Source organism: Delphinapterus leucas, chromosome 12 (genome assembly GCF_059928025.1).
Source record: "Delphinapterus leucas isolate spDelLeu-1000000601 "Yukka" chromosome 12, BTC_Dleu_Yukka2, whole genome shotgun sequence".
Taxonomy (NCBI): domain Eukaryota; kingdom Metazoa; phylum Chordata; class Mammalia; order Artiodactyla; family Monodontidae; genus Delphinapterus; species Delphinapterus leucas.
This window is the reverse complement of record NC_143140.1, coordinates 49119218-49138715: the sequence shown is the minus strand read 5'-3', so window position 1 is coordinate 49138715 and position 19498 is coordinate 49119218. Positions and strand designations below refer to the sequence as shown.

General features: G+C 44.0%; 1 protein-coding gene across 6 annotated transcripts in view; it reads left to right on the top strand.

The window, feature by feature from the left end:
* FYN (FYN proto-oncogene, Src family tyrosine kinase) overlaps nt 1-19498 on the top strand; it is a 208334-nt gene that overhangs the window by 71317 nt on the left and 117519 nt on the right. For all 6 annotated transcript variants that reach the window (XM_022554577.3, XM_022554585.3, XM_089921949.1 and 3 more), the window contains exon 3: nt 17711-17780. The gene's annotated coding sequence lies outside the window, so the exon portion shown is untranslated. The remainder of the gene's footprint in view (nt 1-17710; nt 17781-19498) is intronic.

The following is a 19498-nucleotide window of genomic DNA, read 5'->3' as shown; positions in this document are numbered from 1 at the left end:
ACATAAACGTACCATGGCTTCTTTGGGAAGCTGAAATTCCACAAGCTCTTCCACAGATTATTTCTTCAGGTAATTCTACATTTGCACTGTTTGCTGCAGAAATGCAATAATCCTAGGCAAGTTGTTTGTGTGCTATCTCAGGAGTGATAATATTAAACATTAGCAAGCCAAAGTCACAGGCAAAGGCACCTGTTACTTGGATTCTTGTATTACTTCCCTTATATTGCCCTGTATTACCCACCCCTTAGGAATCACTGACTGGAAGCATTATGAAGTGATTACTTCCTTCCCTGATATTAACAATAATTATACTTGACTCTTCACAAATTGGAGAATGTGAAACTAAAAAGCTGAAAATATATGATGAGTGAAGCTGGCTGGGATCTGATCAGCTTTGTAATTTGTGGTCCTGAATTCACAGTAGCTTGAGAATAAGAAAACCTCTTATACATTTATCAATGATATCTATTGACTTCAAAAAAAATGGTCGTTAGGGTGAAACCTCCCTTCCAGACTCAAGCCATAAAAGTGGCATAGTTCAAAAAAAAAGTTTAATGAAGCCCAAATATTTGAAGCGATTGAATTAATAGTTTTTTTTTTTTTTTGCGGTACGCAAGCATGTGGGATCTTCTTGGACCGGGGCACGAACCCGTGTCCCCTGCATCGGCAGGCGGACTCTCAATCACTGCGCCACCAGGGAAGCCCGAATTAATAGTTTTAAAAGAGCCAGATAAGTGTGTACCCCTGAAAGGAAATCTATTTAGAAAATTAAAAAAAAACAAACAAACAAAAAACCCTACCAGTTAGCCAAGAAGAGTGCTCAGAGGATGAAATGGCAGCATGCCCTTGGAACTCCAAAGGTCACTGGGGAGATGCTGTTTTGAGGCAGATTGGAGGATCCTGGGAACAGTTCTGAAAGAGGGTGGACCCTTTCTCTAGAGAAAAGTGGGTAAACAGCTAAGCTGCTTAGTTTCCATTTTTGTCACTTAGAAGAACTTCAGCTGAATTCTGGTCATCTTCTGGTCCCACATTTTCCCAGCAAGAAAAGCATGCATGGTTGGGAATTGTAGGAGTTTTAGCCAGATTCTTTAAGACGCACTCTGCATCCATCCTGGTAAATAGTGCTTAAGTATTGCATTGTTAACTTGGCACGTGTATACAGCTCATCTGCCAACTGAACTGCAAATGTCTTGAAGACCAAGATGGTATCTGATACTTCTCTGTTCTCTTCATTAGCACCTGACCAGCACCTTGCACACTGTTCAGTCACCTGTTACACGGAGATCTTCCCCTGGTGCCCAACAAATTCACGCCAGTCATCGTGGGGACTGAGATGGGGCAAAGCCCTTTTTCTCAAAGGCTGTGCTCATATGTAGGCTGCCTACAGAACACTCATATGTATGTCTAACACCAGTGGAAGTGAGAGGAAGGAGTAATCCAAAAATGGTGCACAACCTAGGCACCGTTTTTATTTGTCACCAGTCTCAGATGCACTTGCTATTTTTGTAATTGGCTCATGATTTTCTAGTATGATCTGGACCACTGGAGAGGCCCCTCAGTTTTCTGAAAATTCATAGAGTGAATGATACGTTTCCAGATAAGTCTTAGGTGGCTGGTATGGAAGTTCTGATGAATTTTGGTATTCATTTTCCCAGCCAACAAATTTCTCTCCCTATAAATATTTGTTCAGGTAAACTGCACGTCATAAGACTTTCCATGTGTTCTACTTCAGGGACACTAGGCAGGTGTAACAGGAAAACTGGGGAACCCACCTGAAAAGCCATCTGATCCTACAGAGCAGACGCTCCCACACCTGTGGCTGGGCATCTAGTCTTATGATGTGGGGTCTCATTATTTGCTGGCAGAGGTCTTCTTACTATCTGAGAAGCGTTAGGATAAAGTGCAAGGAAGTATAAGGTGATTAAGGATCGAACAGCAAACACTGAGATTTTTTAGATTAAAATTTTGAGCTGTTCTCTTTCCAAATCATGGAATTTAGGCATTTGCCATTCATACTTGTCTCTGCCGCAGCCCCCATGCTACCCCACCCTGTCCTCAGAAGATTTCAATAATAATAATCACTTGGTTTCCCACGAGAATAGTTGAGGCGAGAACTGCAGGCCTGGGCAAGGGAGGGTTAGATCTAAAGCTGGGTTTCCAGAAATTGAGGCAGAGCTTTGTGTCAACTGCAAAATAACCTGTTCATTAGCAATTCTGCTGCATCATCCTTGGAACTTAAATTCCCATTTTCATCTTGGTGGGTATTTTCAGGAGTCAGTGAATGGTATTAACTTATGCTCTGGAAAAATGGGAGGATCCTGTGGCAGATTTAAGAAGCACGGTTGCAGTCAGTCTTTTCCATTTTAGATTATAGTAAACTCCTGCGTCAGGCTTGCTTTCTGTGAGTTTTCTTTTCCTCCCTTCATCACGTTCGTTATCCCTTGGGCGAGTTGTGTCTGTCCCTCCTGCTGCACTCCCCCGCACTACGTGCTGAGAAGCTCTCCTGCAGAGCCTCCAACCAGCTGGAGAGCCTTCTTTCTCCCATCCCCCTGTCTTTCCCACCCCGTGGTGAGACCCATGCCTAATTTTCAGCTCTTTCTGGGGTAGTGTGGCATTACTTGGAAGAAAATTAGAAAGCATTTTACACGGATTATTACAAATCATTAATTGAAGTGCCACGAAACCCAGGGAATTTATTCTCCCATTGATGTGTGCGTAACTCCTATTAACATTAATAAAGTTGTTTAGAATCAAAGAACGGGCAGGAACCCATAACAGAGGATCCATTTTGATCCTGCTTTACAGAGTGACTCATACCCACAGGGCATCAACAAGCATTTTAAATATAATTTTTACCACTCCTTTTTAAAAAGGAGAGCAATTACTGAGTATGTCATCACAGTAGGTTCACGTCCTTCACTGTGAAGGACAGTAGCTGTTGTGAGGTCCTGCCCCACCCGGCTTGGAAGTCCGTGTGAACGCAGGCAGGATCAGGGCGGGAGGCGTCCCTTGAGGCTGCCGCGCCTGCGCACTGCCGTGGGGGGAGCTGCCGGAGCAGTGGGAAGGGGACCGTGACCGCTGGCATCCGCAAGACAGAGAGAAGTAAACAGATGTTTGCTTCACCTGAGCCGTTTGTGCCCTGCCCCAACTGTGCAGTTATTGATAAGTCCCATCAGTGAAATGGACCATTGAGGAGGGGGGGGTGGATTTTAGTCTAGATAATTGTAAAGCTTTTGAACGCTCCAGGGACCCCAAAGAATCTGAAGATGTAGAAACAAGTGGAAAGTACCTTTGACCTTTCAAGTAAAATGCAAACACTAGGAGTTAGAGCTGCACTTTCTCTCACAGTGAATAAATTTGTGCAGTGCTTATTTATTCACCTTCATAGCCAATAAAGGGACACTTCCAACGGGCCCCATTTTTAGGTCTGTGTGTCTCCCCTCACCCCTTTCAAGCTCCTTCTCTACCTCCTCTTCTGTCTATCATAGGGCATTAATTTGTACATGTGTTTTTAATGTTTGGAAAATGACTTCAATGTGGGTGACAGAGAAGAGAGATTTTCATAATTATGTCCGATTTGGACGAGAAGGTTGGTATCCTTTCAGTGTCCTGTGGTCTTTCTCAGAAATGTTAACTTTTATAACACTTAGATTAGCACTTGTTTGTTTTTAATGTTGCTTTTTAAAAATCATTTCCTAAAAGGCTTAGATGGAAAACCGTGAATTACTTTTATTAGGTTTTTGAAGTGCTAGTTATCATTGAATTATTTCCCTCAAGACTGGCAGCACCTCACCTAGTCTTGTCCTTGGAATGTTACTGAACCTTGCAAGAACTTTGAGTTCCTTCTGCTTTTGTCTGAGGTTGGGAAGCAGGTATTCATTTCTGAAATTGTTAATCTAGATGTTCTGAGAAAGAATACGGAATATACCTTTAATCACTGAACCTCATTTCTAGCTCTTTATTTTTTCTTAAAGAATAAGTATAGAGTTTCCAAAAAAAAAAAAAAACAGAAAGCAATGCTGGTTATAAACAGGTAGAATCCAGCTGGCACTGTGTAGATAAAAACAAGCCCAGAATTCTGTTCACTTATCCTTCACCACAGGACTGTGAACTGGGTCAGGATTATCCTTGTTTTACAAATGAGGCGGCTGGAGCTGGAGAGGTGAAGCCAGCCTTTCTCAGGGCCACAGATACAGGGAGGGTTGAGAACAGGGCCTGCATGATTACTGCCCAGCCCTGCCTGCCTTTGGGTCTTGTTAGAGTTTGTTCCCAGAGACCAAATTTGACTCTCCAGTGCCTAACAGAGTTGCTTGGAGCATGACAGACACTCAGCAAATGGTTGGTGAATGAATATATTGACAGAGCCAATATATTGGCTGAAGTTGAAGATGTATAATATTACCCATTGCATAGGGTTACCGTGAGGACAAAATAAGATAATAATATATACAAACATAACATATATATATACACATATATATGTTACACATATAACATGCTCAGTAAATGCTCTTTTCTCCTTTTTTGTCTTGGTTCGTTTAGACCACCCGCCTGTGGTTTTGCTACCAGGTGTGTATGTCTCTCCATTTATTTTGATATGATGCACAAAATGTAATACATTTTGTGATATGGTTGTATTACCATATCACATGCACGTGCGATTGAAAGAAATTTTTTTCACCAAATAATACTACATATGCTGCCTGTATTAGTTTGCTAGGCTGCCATAACAAAGTACCACAGTCTGAGTGGCTTAAACAACAGAAATTTATTTTTGCACAGTTCTGAAGGCTGGAAGTCTGACACATCAATGTGTCAGCAGTGTTGATTTCTTCTGAGGTCTTTCTCGTTGGCTTACAGATGCCGTCTTTTCCCCTAATCTCTTCGTCTTATGAGGACCCCAGTCATATTGGATTAGGGCCTTACCCTAGGACCTCATTTTAACTTAATTACCTCTTCAAAAGCCCTGTCTCCAAATACAGTCACATTCTGAGGTTGTACTGGGGGTTCGGACATCAACATATGGAAAAAGGGAGGCACATTTCAGTCCATGTCAATGAATGCCTTTGATATTTTTCCCTTTTATTTCATTAAAGAAAATGCTGGTGACAACCAACTAAGTTGAATTTTCTGACCCCCTAAATTGATTACAGACCACAGGGTGAAAGGAACTACGGTGGTGGGTTGTGTTGGTTTACCAGGTTAGTGTGAAATTGGCACCAGCACTGGGACTGGCCGCTGATTGCAGAGACAGCCCTAGAAGCTCAAACACAAAAGGGAGCATAAGGTCAGAGTGGGCAGCCTTCTGCAAATATACAGCAAGTTCCTTAGCTCGGGTCAACAAAAGTTTTCTGTAAATGGCCAGACAGTAAGTATTTTTTGACTTTGCAGGCCATATGGTCTCCGTTGAGACAGCTCTGCTTTTGTATCATGGCAGCAGCCGGAGACAATACATGAACTAATGGGTGTGGCTGTGTTCCAATGCAACTTCATTTATAGACTCCGAGATCGGAATTTCTTAGAATTTTCACATGTCACGAAATATTCTTTAGGATTTTTTCCCCCCAGCCATTTAAAAATGTAAAAACCATTCTTAGTTCATGGGCTGTGCAAAAGCAGTCAAATCAACCCACCGGCTGTAGCTTGCCTACCCTGCCCTTTCTTGTACAGCCAAGTCATCTAGCTGAAAGGCTCTCAAGGAATTGGCCTGGGTGATTTTTCCTCAGTCCACGTAAATTCTAAACTGATTATCATGCTTGACTCTTGTGATTTATCTATATTTCCAAATGGAAAATCTCTGTGGCCACTCATGATAAAAAATGACTTTACCTTTTAAAAATTTTTTATTGGAGTATAGTTGCTTTACAATGTTGTGTTAGTTTCAGGTGTACAGCAAAGTGAATCAGTTATACGTATACATATATCCACTCTTTTTTAGATTCTTTTCCCATATAGGTCATTACAGAGTACTGAGTGGAGTTCCCTGTGCTATACAGTAGGTCCTTATTGAAAAATGACTAGGTCCCTGGTGGCATAGTGGTTGAGAGTCCGCCTGCCAATGCAGGGGACACGAGTTCGTGCCCCGGTCTGGGAAGATCCCACATGCCGCGGAGCGGCTGGGCCCGTGAGCCATGGCCGCTGAGCCTGCGCGTCCGGAGCCTGTGCTCCGCAACAGGAGAGGCCACGGCAGTGAGAGGCCCGCGTACCGCAAAAAAAAAAAAAAAGACTTTAAAAGCAAATGTTATTTTCTTACCAGAGAGAACTTTAACTGGGGATGTAGAAACCTCCTTAAATGATCCACACAATCGTCATCTGTCAGATAGTGAAGAGTAGAATTCAGCATAGAAAGTCTGCACAAAAGCAACAGAGTTTGAATCTAGGGGGGGTCTCCTTTGGGAAGCCAATATTCGGGGAAATGGAATCGCTGAGGAAAGTCCCAGGTGTCCTCGTGGCACATGGAGTCTCCTCCATGCAGCTGACTGCATGGTCCCAGTCCCCATGCTTACCTCTCAGGGTGAGTGAGGTCTCTCTCATAGGAACTCTGTACCCTCCACAGTCCCCTCGCACACGGTGCCCTCCCAGCTCAGAAGGCAGGCCACAGTGAGACCCTCTCTCACTCCCCGTGGAGGCTGCCAGCAGCCCAGGATGCTGTGTAAGTGCCCAAGTAAATCTCCCTACCAGAGGGTCCCAGAGAACAAAGCATCTGAGAAGACAAGAGTCTGGCCATATGGTTTCTGTGCCCCCAGGGATGTATTTTAGTGGTGGCCAGAGCAGTTGTGCAGAGCCCATGTCTAATGATGACAGGCCAGCCCCGCACAGCCTCTGAGCAGCTGCTGAGCTTGAGCTACCCTCAGAACTGGAGACAGAATTCTCTCTCCATCCATGTGATGCTGCAAGATCAGGACTCCGCCCTGTGACTATGTGTATCCAAGCGGGAATCTGAAGAGCCCAGAAACGGACAAAGGCAGGAATGGTATCCTGGGAGTTATTTTCAGTATTTCAGGCTGTCGAGTGGAAACTATACATTTATCCACAGTAAGGCTTAGAGGCCAGCTGAGCTGTTGTTGCCCCCAGGGGCAGGCCGGAGCTGATGTCTTGGGGTGAATCTGAAGGGGGATGGAGCACCTAGAGGTGTCACATACAGATCACCTTTATCCTCAGGGCTTTCCCCTCCAGAGATACTGCAGACTGTAAACCAAGGCCCCAGGAAGCTGTTTTTTAATTGACGTGAAAAATTGGGCTTGAATATCCAGATTTTCACCTTAAAAAATCAGTCAGATAAAATTAAAAAGATTTATTTTATTTTGAAACTGTTTACTTCATGCCATCCTAACATACAGTAATAAAATAACTTTGGCATGACAGTCATCTTAAGTGAATAAAAAACCCAATGAAATGAAATGACACTTTTAAGCTTTTAGCAAAGCAAAGTTTTGAATTATCTTGCTTAAATTAGATTGCTGTGCTCTTTTGCTTTCAGTATTTACAAGAGCTCTGTTTTGTCTCTGGTTTCACTGCCTTAACCACTGAGATTATTTTTAATTGAAGTATTATTAACATTCATACAGAAAAGTACACACATTGTTAATTGCACTGAAAATGAATTTTCACCAAGTGCATACTCCCCCGTAACCGGGAGCCAGATGGAGGAAGAACATCACCCAAGCCCCTTAGACCCCTTCCCAGTCCCAAACCAACCCCACTCCCACCAAAGGTAACCATTATACCATGGTTTCTAACATAGGTTGAATCTGTCTACTTTGAACTTTATATAAATAAAATCTTAAGGATGTATTCTTGTGTCTCTTTCAACATTACATTTGGGAAATTAACCCATGTTGTTATGAGTTGTAGTTTGTTTGTTCTCATTGCCGGGTAATGCATTGTTTATTGTAAATTTATTTATCCCTTCTATTGCACATGGGCTTTGGGGTGGGTTCCAGTTTGGGGCTATTGCAGACAGTGCTGCTAGGAACACTCCTGTACATGTCAGTGGGTGAGTACCTTTAACGTTGCTGAGGACAGATTCCTTGATGGTGAGATCCTGGGTCATGGGACGTAGGTATGTCCAGCTCTAATAGATCCTGCCAGGTTTCCACAGTGTCTTCATCAATTTACATTCTCACCAGCACTGTATGAGAGTTCCAGTTGTTCCATGTCATCACCACTTTGTGGTTTTTGTCTCTGTCATTTTGGCCTATCTGGTAGGTGTGTATTGGTAAGGCATTGTGATTTTAATTTAGTTTTCTTTGATGACTAAACTAGAGCATCTTTTATATGTTTATTGGCCATTTGGATTTCCCTTTTTGTGAAATTTCTCCTCAAGTTTTTGCCCATTTTTATATTGGGTCATCTGCCTTTTCCTTATGGGTTTGTAGGAGTTCTTTGCTGGATTTATATATTGAAATTATTTTCTCCACTATGTGGCCTACCTTTTGATTCTGTTGATATCTTTTGATAAAGAATTATTAATTTTAGGGCTTCCCTGGTGGCGCAGTGGTTGAGAGTCCGCCTGCCAATGCAGGGGACACGGGTTCGTTCCCCGGTCCGGGAGGATCCCACATGCCACGGAGCGGCTGGGCCCGTGAGCCACGGCCGCTGAGCCTGTGCGTCCGGAGCCTGTGCTCCGCAACGGGAGAGGCCACAACAGTGAAAGGCCTGCGTACCGCAAAAAAAAAAAAAAAAAAAAAAAAGAATTAATTTTAATACAGTCCAACTTAGTTTTTTCATTCATGGATAACACTTTCTTGTATTCTGTTTTTTAAACATCTTTACCTGTCACAAGATCTGAACGTATTCTTCGTTTTCTTCTGAAAGTTTTATTATTTTACCTTTCACATTTATTTCCACCATCCATCTGGAATTGACTTTCGCATGTAAAGTAGAGATTAAGAATCATTTTTTTCATATGGATACGCAGTGTATTCATTTCCTAGGGCTACCGTAACAAGTACCACAAACTGGGTGGCCTAAAACAACAGAAATGTATCCTCTCATAGTTCTGGAGGCCAGAAGCCTGAAATCAAGGTGTGGGCAGGGTCATGTTCCCTCTGAAGGCTCCAGGGAAGAATGGTTCCTTGCCTCTTCCTAGCTTCTGGTTGTGGCTGGTAATCCTTGACATTCCTTGGCATGCAGCTGCATTGTTCTGATCTCTGCCTCTGTTGTCACATGGGCTTCTTCCCCTTGTGTTTCTCTGTGTCTAAACTTCCTTCTTCTTATAAGGACACTGGTCGTAATGGATTTAGGGCCCACCCTAATCCACTATAACCTCATTTTAACTAATTACATCTTCAGTGACCCTATTTCCAAATAATGTCACATTATGAGGTCCTGGGGGGTGTTAGGACTTCAATATATCTTTTGGGGGAACACAACCCACAGTATCCAGTGAACCCAGTGCCATTTATTGAACTTCAGTGTCATCTTTGTCATAAATCAGGTGATTATCTGTGTAGGTACATTTTGGGACCTTCTTTTTTGTTCTATTGGTCTAATTGTCTATGACACAGATACCACACTGTCTTAATTACTGTTATTTTATGAATCTTGGTATCTGATAGATGGGATCCTTGGATGTAGGTAAAATAGGTCCTTGGTAGAGAGAAGGTAGAGGCGTTAGTTCAGCCATGTTGCCACATGGAGAACCGTGGCTGGAACAGGTATTGAGGACACGATGCAGATAATGGTGGGGATAGGGGTCTAGATCTGAGGTTTTCAGTGTTGAGAACATTAGGGTTCCCCAGAAGTGCCAGGTGGGCCAGGAGGATGGCCAAGGTGGTGGTGTTTTGAGTCCTTTCCTCCCTGAACCAGAGCTGTTCTGTTCCACTTTTATCTAGTATGTTGGAGTGTAGCATAAACATTAGAAATACACATGCACTCACATCTATGTGTGAATACACAAGATTCTTGTACTAAAAAATAGCTTAAAGACTACCAGACTAGATATTCTTTAACATTCCATTCAGCCCCAGGATTCTGGGATTTTAACATTGTAGCCAGCCCACACTCCAGGGCCTCTGCACACATCGTTATTAACCTTGATCTTGGCAGCATTGTGATACTGTGTGCATATCCCAGGCCTTCCCAGGAGCTACTGCAGAATGTCTGTTTGGAGGGTCTTGAGCGTGGTAATCAGGTTGGAAGAGAGCTCGGGGACTTGTCCAGCTGCATCATAGCAAAGCAGCGTTTTTATTCAGACTCTGGATTGCAAATCACTAGAAACAGCTTCATTTACAAGGAAAATCAGAAATAATTCAAGTACACTACAAAACGGAGTTTCTGTTTTATTTTTACCTGATACCTAAGAGATGTGATCACCTGATAGAAACTCACTGCCAGGAAGAAAAGAAAGACATGCTTATTATAAATATATACTTCATTTTCATAAGTTTTATAGAACAGAATCTTTTTCCTCCTGACAGTCAACTAATTATTCCAATGGCATTTACTTCGTTTATGTCTTTCCCAAATAAACCCTCAGCCTAGAGGTTTAAACATAGCAATCATCGTCATTATCATAAATAATAATAATTATGTAATTATTAATATATTGCATATTAATGACGTATAATAAATTATTATTTGAAGGAGGAGGAGAAGAAATTATATCACTACTACCCTTCCTGCTTGGGGTTGATGGAGACTGTGGGGAGCCCTAGAGCCCCATCCACCCCCTCCGACCACCCGTTTGCATGACTCAGCCCAACCACCATGCCAGTGAGCCCAAAATAAATACCTCAGAGCCGCCTCTTGGGCAGCTGAAGATAAGCTCATTTGCTGGTTTGGGTGTGCCTTGCTCCACCGTGAGCCTGAGTCCCCCTCATCCTGGCGATGGCTGATGAGAGAGGAGCGGTCAGCCCTTCTGTAGTCCGACCTTTCTGCCCTCTCGTCCTGTGGTCAGTAACCCCTTTGTGCTGGCCGAGTGCTCTCCATGCTCATCTCTTGGTCTACCCATCACTCTTCTCCTCTTTCCTTGCACTCTTTACTCCCACTCCAGCAAATAAGAGAACAACAACCACAGCCTTGCTTGAGTATCCCCAACTTGTGGTGGTGAAGACCAGGGCCCCTGTAGGCAGGGAAAGCAGATGGGCCAGTGATGCCTTCTTGGAGCGCCCCTCTCCCTCCCCCACGAGGGGTGAAGGCCACAGTCAGTCCTAAAGCAGGCTCGGTTTCCTAGGGAACTCTGTTTTCTGCTTCCCATCCTCCTCCCCTTGCGAATGGGCTTTGTTTGCACACTTGCTTGTTTGATGTGTTATCGCGCCATTTGGAACTCTTTAGTTTTGCAGACAATTGACTTTGGACTTGCAGGGGACGCTGTCACATGCCCAGCTTGCACCACACACTGCACAGGACAGGACAGCCGTAGCCACCGTAGGAGAGCTATGTAAGGGAGGGGAAGTCACCCTCCCTAGCCCCTGCCCCTGCCCCTCATTCCTTGCTTTTGAAAATAAGACAGCAGGGACTCACACAGCTGTTCCTTAACGGGTAGGCCCTGCAAGTGTGCTGGCTTTATCATCAGCCTGCACCGGCTGGAGGAAGACTTGGAAGCCCCATTACAGAACACAGGTCACAGAGGTGAACTGAAAAGGACAAAGCCCTCTGACTCAACAAAATGACGAGAAGTGGCTCCTCTGTGCGAAGCAGTGGGCTGGGCAATGTGACAGCGGTTCAGAGATTTAGGGTAAGCGCCTGCCCTCAAGGATCTGGCTCTTTCCTGTGAAGCAGACAGTGTGGTAAGGTCTATAGTAGACGTGTAAATGGTGAAATGAATTCCAGTGGAGGAAATCGGACAAGAAATTCAGGGAGGGATTCATATTCGAGTTGGGCTCGAGGGGCAGGTTGGGTCGCCATTCTTGCAGGTGGAGGTAAGGGTGCATGAGAGGAAAGAACAGGGCAGGTGAAGGCCGGGAGGAGGGACAGGTGCTGGAAACAGCAAATGCTTTCGGAAGGCTGGGTGTGAGGGAGGAAAAAGAAATGGGAGATAAGGCCAGGGTGGGTTTGGAATGGAGGTGGGTGGCTTTGAGCACAAAGCTGAAGAGTGTGAGTGTGTGTTAAGTCATTGGTTTTTCTAGCCATGTCACCACCCTGAGGTTCCTTGGGGGTGGCTCATAGGCACTGCAGGAGCAAAGGTCCAGAGCAGCTCCTTCCTTGCCCATGTTATATACTGGGGTATTGTCTTTCTTTTAAGAGGGTTCCCATTGGCCTGTGCCAGAGACCCATTCTCACTTATCTAGTCTCCATCAGTCTGCAAGTACTTACTGAGAGCCCTGTATGCCTAGCCCTGTACTCAGTTCTGCTGAAAGACGGTGGAAGATTTTGACCCAGTGGCATGGTAGTAAGAGCCACTGGGTCAGCAGCCTGAATTATAATTCCGTCTCTGCCACCCACTCATCATAAATCCTTAGGCAAGTCTCCTGGCCTCGCTGGGGCCAGTTTCTCACCTGTGAAGTACAGGGCTGGGCTGGTAAGTTGTTCCCAGCCGAGACATTTTAGGACCAACATGATCAGTACTATAATCTAGAGTTTTCCTGTGTGTGGACAGAGTAGGAAAGGGAGAGACCAGAGGCAAAGAGGCCACTTAAGAGGTGATGGCAAGAATTCCTGTGAGGTGTCTTAAGAGTCTGAGTGAGGCCTTTTACTTATTCATTCAACAAACATAATACTCAGTGCCAGCCACTGAGCATTGGGAATATAGCAGTGACCAAAACAAAGTCCCTGTCCTCAGGGTACTTTCTGTCTAGAGAGCAACAGTGGGACTGGAAACAAGGGTGATAGATCAAGAGATGTAGTTTGAAACTCATGACAAGGGTGATAGTTGGAGCTGTGGACGTTTATGAGGTACCAGGGAAGAGAAAGCAAAAAGATTTGGAGGGAAAGAGAGACCTGAGGTGATGGAACCTCAGGAACATTCTGTGGAAAACCAACTAATGTTTACTCCATAATAGAAGATACATTCTGTATCAAGGCAACGCAACACACCCATGCCCCCCAAATATCCCATTGTTGAGAAGCTATGACACCAAAGAGAGAATGTCCATTTAGACACCCAGTTCTCCTTGACTATTGACTACATCACTCCTGTATATGAAGCAAAATTACATCAGAGCCATATATGGTTTTATATCATAACAGGTCTATTTGGTTTACTCAGAAAGGTCTTTAATAAGTTAACAGTGATACGTAAAAGTGGTATGGGTGGCTGCCTAAGCTGTTAGTCCCTCAAATCTTTTCCCAAACCAGCTTGCTCCCTCCCCCTCCTCCCCTCCCTCCCCCTCCTCCCCTCCCTCCCCCTCCTCCCCTCCCTCCCCCTCCTCCCCTCCCTCCCCCTCCTCCCCTCCCTCCCCCTCCTCCCCTCCCTCCCCCTCCCTCCCCTCCCTCCCCCTCCCTCCCCCTCCCTCCCCCCTCCCTCCCTCCCCCCTCCCTCCCCCTCCCTCCCCCTCCCTCCCTCTCCCTCCCTCTCTCTCCCTCTCTCTCCCTCCCACCACCCCTCCTTCTCCCAAAGTTATTGCAGTGGATCCAGAAGCAGATTCTGAGAGCCTCAAACTTTTCCTTATTTACCCTTCAGTAATTACATATCACAGGTTGTTTTCCCTATTAGAGTCTGGGGCTGAGCAATTAGTCTCCCATTGTTTTTGTAGGAAATGACATCCATGTGACTTCTGCGGAAGCAACTGTTGACCACTCTGGTTAAAAGAATTTGGAAAACGTTCAGCACTTCCTCTGGTTGATCATTTAGACTGGCTGATTTAGAAAGCTTTTGGAAATGTGCAAAGCAAATAAGGTTGTCAGAACCGGAAATGCTACTGGGTCAGTTCCTGAACAAAATAGGCCTCTAAACTGTTGCTCTGGTCTCTTGATGCACTGACTTGTCTGGACTCTTCACTGCGTGGCTGACTGGTGCCTCGGCATTCTGTTCCTTTTATAATGCTTTATTAGGGATTGATTAGGCAGGATGCTTTCCTGCTGCAGACAATTGACAACCCAACTTAAGGAGGCCTGTACAATAAGAAATTTATTGGAAGTCTAGTAGCTCTGCAGACTTCAGGGTTGACTGAATGCAAACACCCCTACTCTCCTTCCCTGTGTTTTTTCTGTCTTTGCCCTCCTCTGTGGGCCAGCTTTATGCTTCAGTTGGAGCAAGATAGCTACGGAAGTCCTAGGCATCACATCCTACACAACATTCAGAAGGAGGGAATTTCTCCCAGAAGAATGAGGAGAAGCTCCCAGCAAAACGTTCTGCACATCATGTTGGCCTGAAGAAGGTCACATGCCTATTCTTGAACCAGTCACTTGCATGAGGAACAGGTTTCCCTTGATCAGTGTGTTTCAAACTTCAGCATGCTCACAGATCACCTTGAGGTCTTGTGAAACAGCTTCTGATTCAGTAGGTTTGGGGTGAGGCCTCAGAGCTGACATTTCTCAGAAGCTCCCACGTGATGCTGATGTTGCTGCTGGGCACCCTGCAAAGCCTTAGACCACTCAGGCCCCCACCCCCCCACCTGGGAGTGCTGTCACTTTTTCTCAGGCACTGTGGCTGAAGGAACATGGGGCATCTGTTAGGAAGAAGGAAGAGGGAATGGCCCCATGCAGATGAAAACTGTATTAGAGATGCTCGTATCCAGTGCATAATGAGAATATTACCTTTAAACAGGAGCCACACGACGTCTATGATATGCATTAGAAGCAAAAAGTAAGTGCCATGCTAAGTGTTGTTGTGTGGGAGCACCTATAAACATCTTATTATGTACTCATGAGGATGTGTACATTGCAATTTTTGAAACAAAAGATCAAACAGTCATGCTGCCCTCTTCATTATCATTCAGCTATTTTAATTTAATACCATATACCTAGTGTGACTCAAAAGGAACAAATTCAAATGAAATAGATTTAAATGTCCCTAAGTATAAAAAGAGTGTGCCAAGTCCAGCCATTGTCCTCTGAGTAGCTATCTCATCTGTCTTAGTTACTGGGGAGGGAGGGTACACCCCGACTTGTCCTGCGAGTCACTTGACATGATGTCGGGCATGAAAAATGTTGCTTGCCAGTGTTGAATTTCTGCCGAAGCAAATGGTCACAGTGCCCTAATGCGTGATTTTCAGTGGAGAAAATCATTATGCTCTCTTCATTGAAAAGGAAGAACTATTCTGTTATTTTTCTTGTGTTTTTTTTCTTGGCAAAAGACACACAGGAGTTCTGAGCTGCAGCAGTTTTGGAAAAAAGGCTGATAAGACCAAAGGACCAGTGTCCATCATGAGGCTGCTCCATCACAGACTCAGTGGGGCCCGGAGTGGAATATGCCACGAGGCGTTGACTAAACCCTTCTGGGATGGTCCCCTTGGAGGGGTTGCCATCTCCAATCTCATATGCAAAGACATCATTCAGGAGGGGAGGTGGAATTTCACTGCTCCATCGACTTGCCTACTCTGGAACCACAGCTTCACATCTGTGAGACCTGTGGGAAGGCAAAGCAACTCTTACTAACTGGCCTCACCTATGTGGGTCACCAAAGCACCCGTACTTAGGGGAATCACTGGCTATTCCTTGTCTTTGCAAAGGCCCTGACACTTTGAGAGATTCTCAGCTCCTCTGGACTAGCTGGGGAAAGCTTCTAGGCTCGAAGTTCCACTAAGGCAGGAATTGTGCTCATGTCACACAGATGCCCCATGTATGGGCGGAATGATTGAACAGTCAGTCTGTTCCAGGGAGATCTGTCGGTCAGCCACGCTGACCAAGCATTCGCTCTCTAAGGAGAAGTAAAAGAGGGGAACATTTTGTTGCCTAAATTCAGAATTTTATAATCTAAATATACAATGTTTAGGCGTCCCATCTACATATTGAGAACCTCATAGGCTGCCAGACAGAGGTGAAATAATATTAATATTAGCTGAGCCTGTGTTCTGCAAGCAAGACTGCACTATTATTCACTGATTGGTTCAAACAGTGCTGGCTGAATGTCTTCCTGCTGTGAGCTGTGAGGCAGGGCATTCTTCACCACCATGAGAGGAATAAAAAATGGGGAAAAAATAGGGCCTTCCCTTACAACTTAGAAGACTTACAACTTAAAAAGTAGGATATAATCAGTACATTTAAAGTATATCAAATAAAATATAATTTTTAAAAAGAGGGGTAAGATAATACCAAATTGGGAAAGTGCAGGTAGAAAGGGCTCAAGAAGATGAGGGTTACTCTAGGCCTTAAAATGAGGCTCGTGACCTGGAGTCCATGGATGGAATTCTGGGGGGAGGGGGTGTCTGTGAACTTGGATGGAGGAAAATTATCTGTTTTCACTAACCCTTAATTGAAACCTAACATTTCATTCTGTTATGACAGTAGTATTAGCTATTTGTCACCAATAGTAATTCTAGGTATTTTCATATTACATTATAGTTACAGATACCCTGAAGTATTTCATATTACATTATAGTTACAGATACCCTGAGGTATCATTTATGCCCAACATTACTTGAAAGCTACAGTAGTAATTAGACTTTTCCTGGAACTTATTTAAATATTAAGAGAAGCACATCAAAATTTTATTATATATTTTGATAACTGAATATCAGTATACTTCTTTTGAGTCCTATGCATTTCATGTGTTAACTTCAAGAATTTAAAAACATTATTCTGAAAAAAACGTCTCTAGACTGTTATGGACCAAAAAGGTAAAGAGCCCCGGGCTTAGAAAATGGTGAGGCCACCTACTCGCACTTATGGGACAGAAGACACTCAGAGGAGGGTCTGGAATGCCCACAGGCTGAGGCAGGACTGGTGGCTGAATTCTACAGCATCTGATGGGAAGATGTGGGGACAGAGCTAAGGCGAGTGGGAGGCCCAGGCTGATATACTGATAATTTCCCAGGTAAACTTGTAGGTGGTGGGAAGCAGTAGAGGTGTTTCCGCTGAGGCTTTAAGTTGTGTTTAGGAAGAAGCAGGATTGGAAGAGAAGGAGCTGGAGGCCAGGAGATGGGTTTCTGCAGGGAGTGTAAAGATGAGTATGGAGAGAGGCGGTGAGTGCCAGAGTTGCCATGGGACGCGAAGGTCAGGCTCAGGCCAGGATTTGCAGGGCAGGTGAGCAAGGCCGGCTTAGGCTTCAGGCCTGCATGATCCAGAGAAGGATAATAGCTCCTCACCTTCCCCGAGTGATAACTGTGCCAGATGCTGTTTTAAGCCTTTCAGTGTCATTTATATGTCACTAAATTTATATTACTTAATGCTCATGACAACCCTGTGAGGTGAGTACAGTAATTCCTATTTTTCAGATAATAAAATGAAATCTAGAAAACAGAAGTGAGGGCCTCGCAGCCAGCAGGGGAGAATGGAGTGTATTGCTGAAAGAAAGAGGAAAGAGGAATTGGTTTGGGGGGTGGGGGGGAAAGGCTATGGGTTCAGCTTTAGATATCTTTGCATTGTTCTCATATCTTCAATTATTTTAAAAGGCTAAAAATTCAAATAAAGTATTTATAAGCACAGTTTCTGGTTTATTTCATTGTCCAGATTGTTATTTGTTTGCTATTAGTGAGTGCTGAGTCAATTTGTAAATTGGTTTCATCTTTCCTGTGAAAAACAAAGAGGAATCTGGCAGTAAGAGTGTGGTACATTGATGGGTGCCCAAAACAAGGAAGATGTTGTGGTTTCCAGAAGGGAAACACAATATATATTAAATTACTTCTGCCTAATGATGCATGTTTCCTTTTGTTGTGGTATTTTTCAGGACCAGTCCAGCAGCTGTATTAGAAGACATGTGGTATATATAAAGTTTGTGATCGTTGGGGGAAATTTTGGTAAGTGTCGCTGCATTTATTTCTGATACCTTGTGAAGTAAATGGTGCTCATAAAGGGAAACCATGGCCTTGTTCTGTGCATCTTTTAAACCTGTACTACACTTGACAAAATGGATTTTATAATTAAGTGTGACGTTCAATTGGTGTTTTCTGACAGTATGACATTTTTTTTTGTCATTGCTGATGTTATTAAGCAATATGGGGTTTTCTAAGATATAATAATAAGTCTAGATTTTAGGAAACCTTCCAGATACAGGATAAAGAATACCCTGGACTATTTAGCTTATGTTCTTAGCCACCCGTGGAATGTGTGAGTAATAAACTTGCAAACCAAAAGAATAAAAAAATGTTTTTAAGTTTCCAAAGCAGAGAGATCCTTCTTGTCTATGTGTTGAAATGAGAGAGAAACAGGCAGTTAGCTGCTTGGGGAATGATGGGACATGAAAGGGAGTTCAGAATCCAGCATGCCTGGGACCCAGCCCACCAACCAGCATAACAGCGGCCTGAGACCAGGAACATTAAATTTAGCAAACACCCAGAAGACCTTGCTAGCAGTAGTCAAAAAGGACAGGAGACTTGGGTTAAAACTCAAGTTCTACACTTACCGGTTGTTATATAACCTCTCTGAGCCTCAACCTCCTTGTCTGTGAAATGAGGCTTATAATGTTACCTACCTCAGGGTGGTGTTGTGAGAATAAAACAAACTAGATAGTGCTGGGGCACCATGAGTGCTCAATAAAGCAGTTATTCTTCTTTTTTAATTTTATTTTATTGAAGTATAGTTGATTTATATTTTAAATATAAAATACAGTCAATATTTTATTGAGGTATAGTTGTGTTTCTGCTGTACAACAAAGTGATTCATATATATATACATACATATGCTTTTCCATTACGGTTTATTACAGGATATTGAATATAGTTCCCTGTGCTCTACAGTAGGACCTTGTTGTTGATCCAGTCTATATATACTGGTTTGCATCTGCTCACCCAGTCTCCCAATCCATCCCTCCCCCTTGGCAACCACAAGTCTGTTCTCTATGTCTGTGAAAAGCAGTTATTCTTGACAACAGAACACCCTTGTTTGGAAACTGGACATTTGCCATTGAGGTCAGGCCAGCAAAAGGTGTGAGAGTATCTTCCAGCAGGAGGGCCGCTGGGAAGGGGTTGGTCACACCCCATTTGCTATCACAGGGGGCATCACAGCTGGTCGCCACAGTCCCTCCTGCAGCGTCCACTGCATAGCAATGTCCCCGAGACCTTTGCCATCTTCTCTAACCCTCTCAACCCATTCTTAAACCAGCTTAGCTTATTTAACTTCCCTTCCTGCCATCTTTGCAGCCAGGTGCAATCACATTGTTTGAGCTTTGTTCGGTTTTGGAGTCAAAGTTATTTTGAACCAAAATAACGAGAAGAAAAAGAAGGGTCGGGAGGAGATGGTACCCTTGGTTTAGGCTTCAGTTACCATGTTGAGGCTTTCATTTCAAAACCTTTCTTTGGAGTTTTTGTCTACGCTTATTATGCAGCCTTCACAGAGATCCAGTTATTGGAAGGAAATTTTTGAGCTTTGACCAAAAGAATTTGGCTTTGGGGTGGAGCCTTTACCTGTGGTTGGAGAGAATCAACCATATCGGCTGATGGTTAAGATCGGGTGTCTGGAGGTGACAACCCTCCAGTTGCAGGGGATCAAAGAGATGGACACGGCCTCAGGGGTTGTC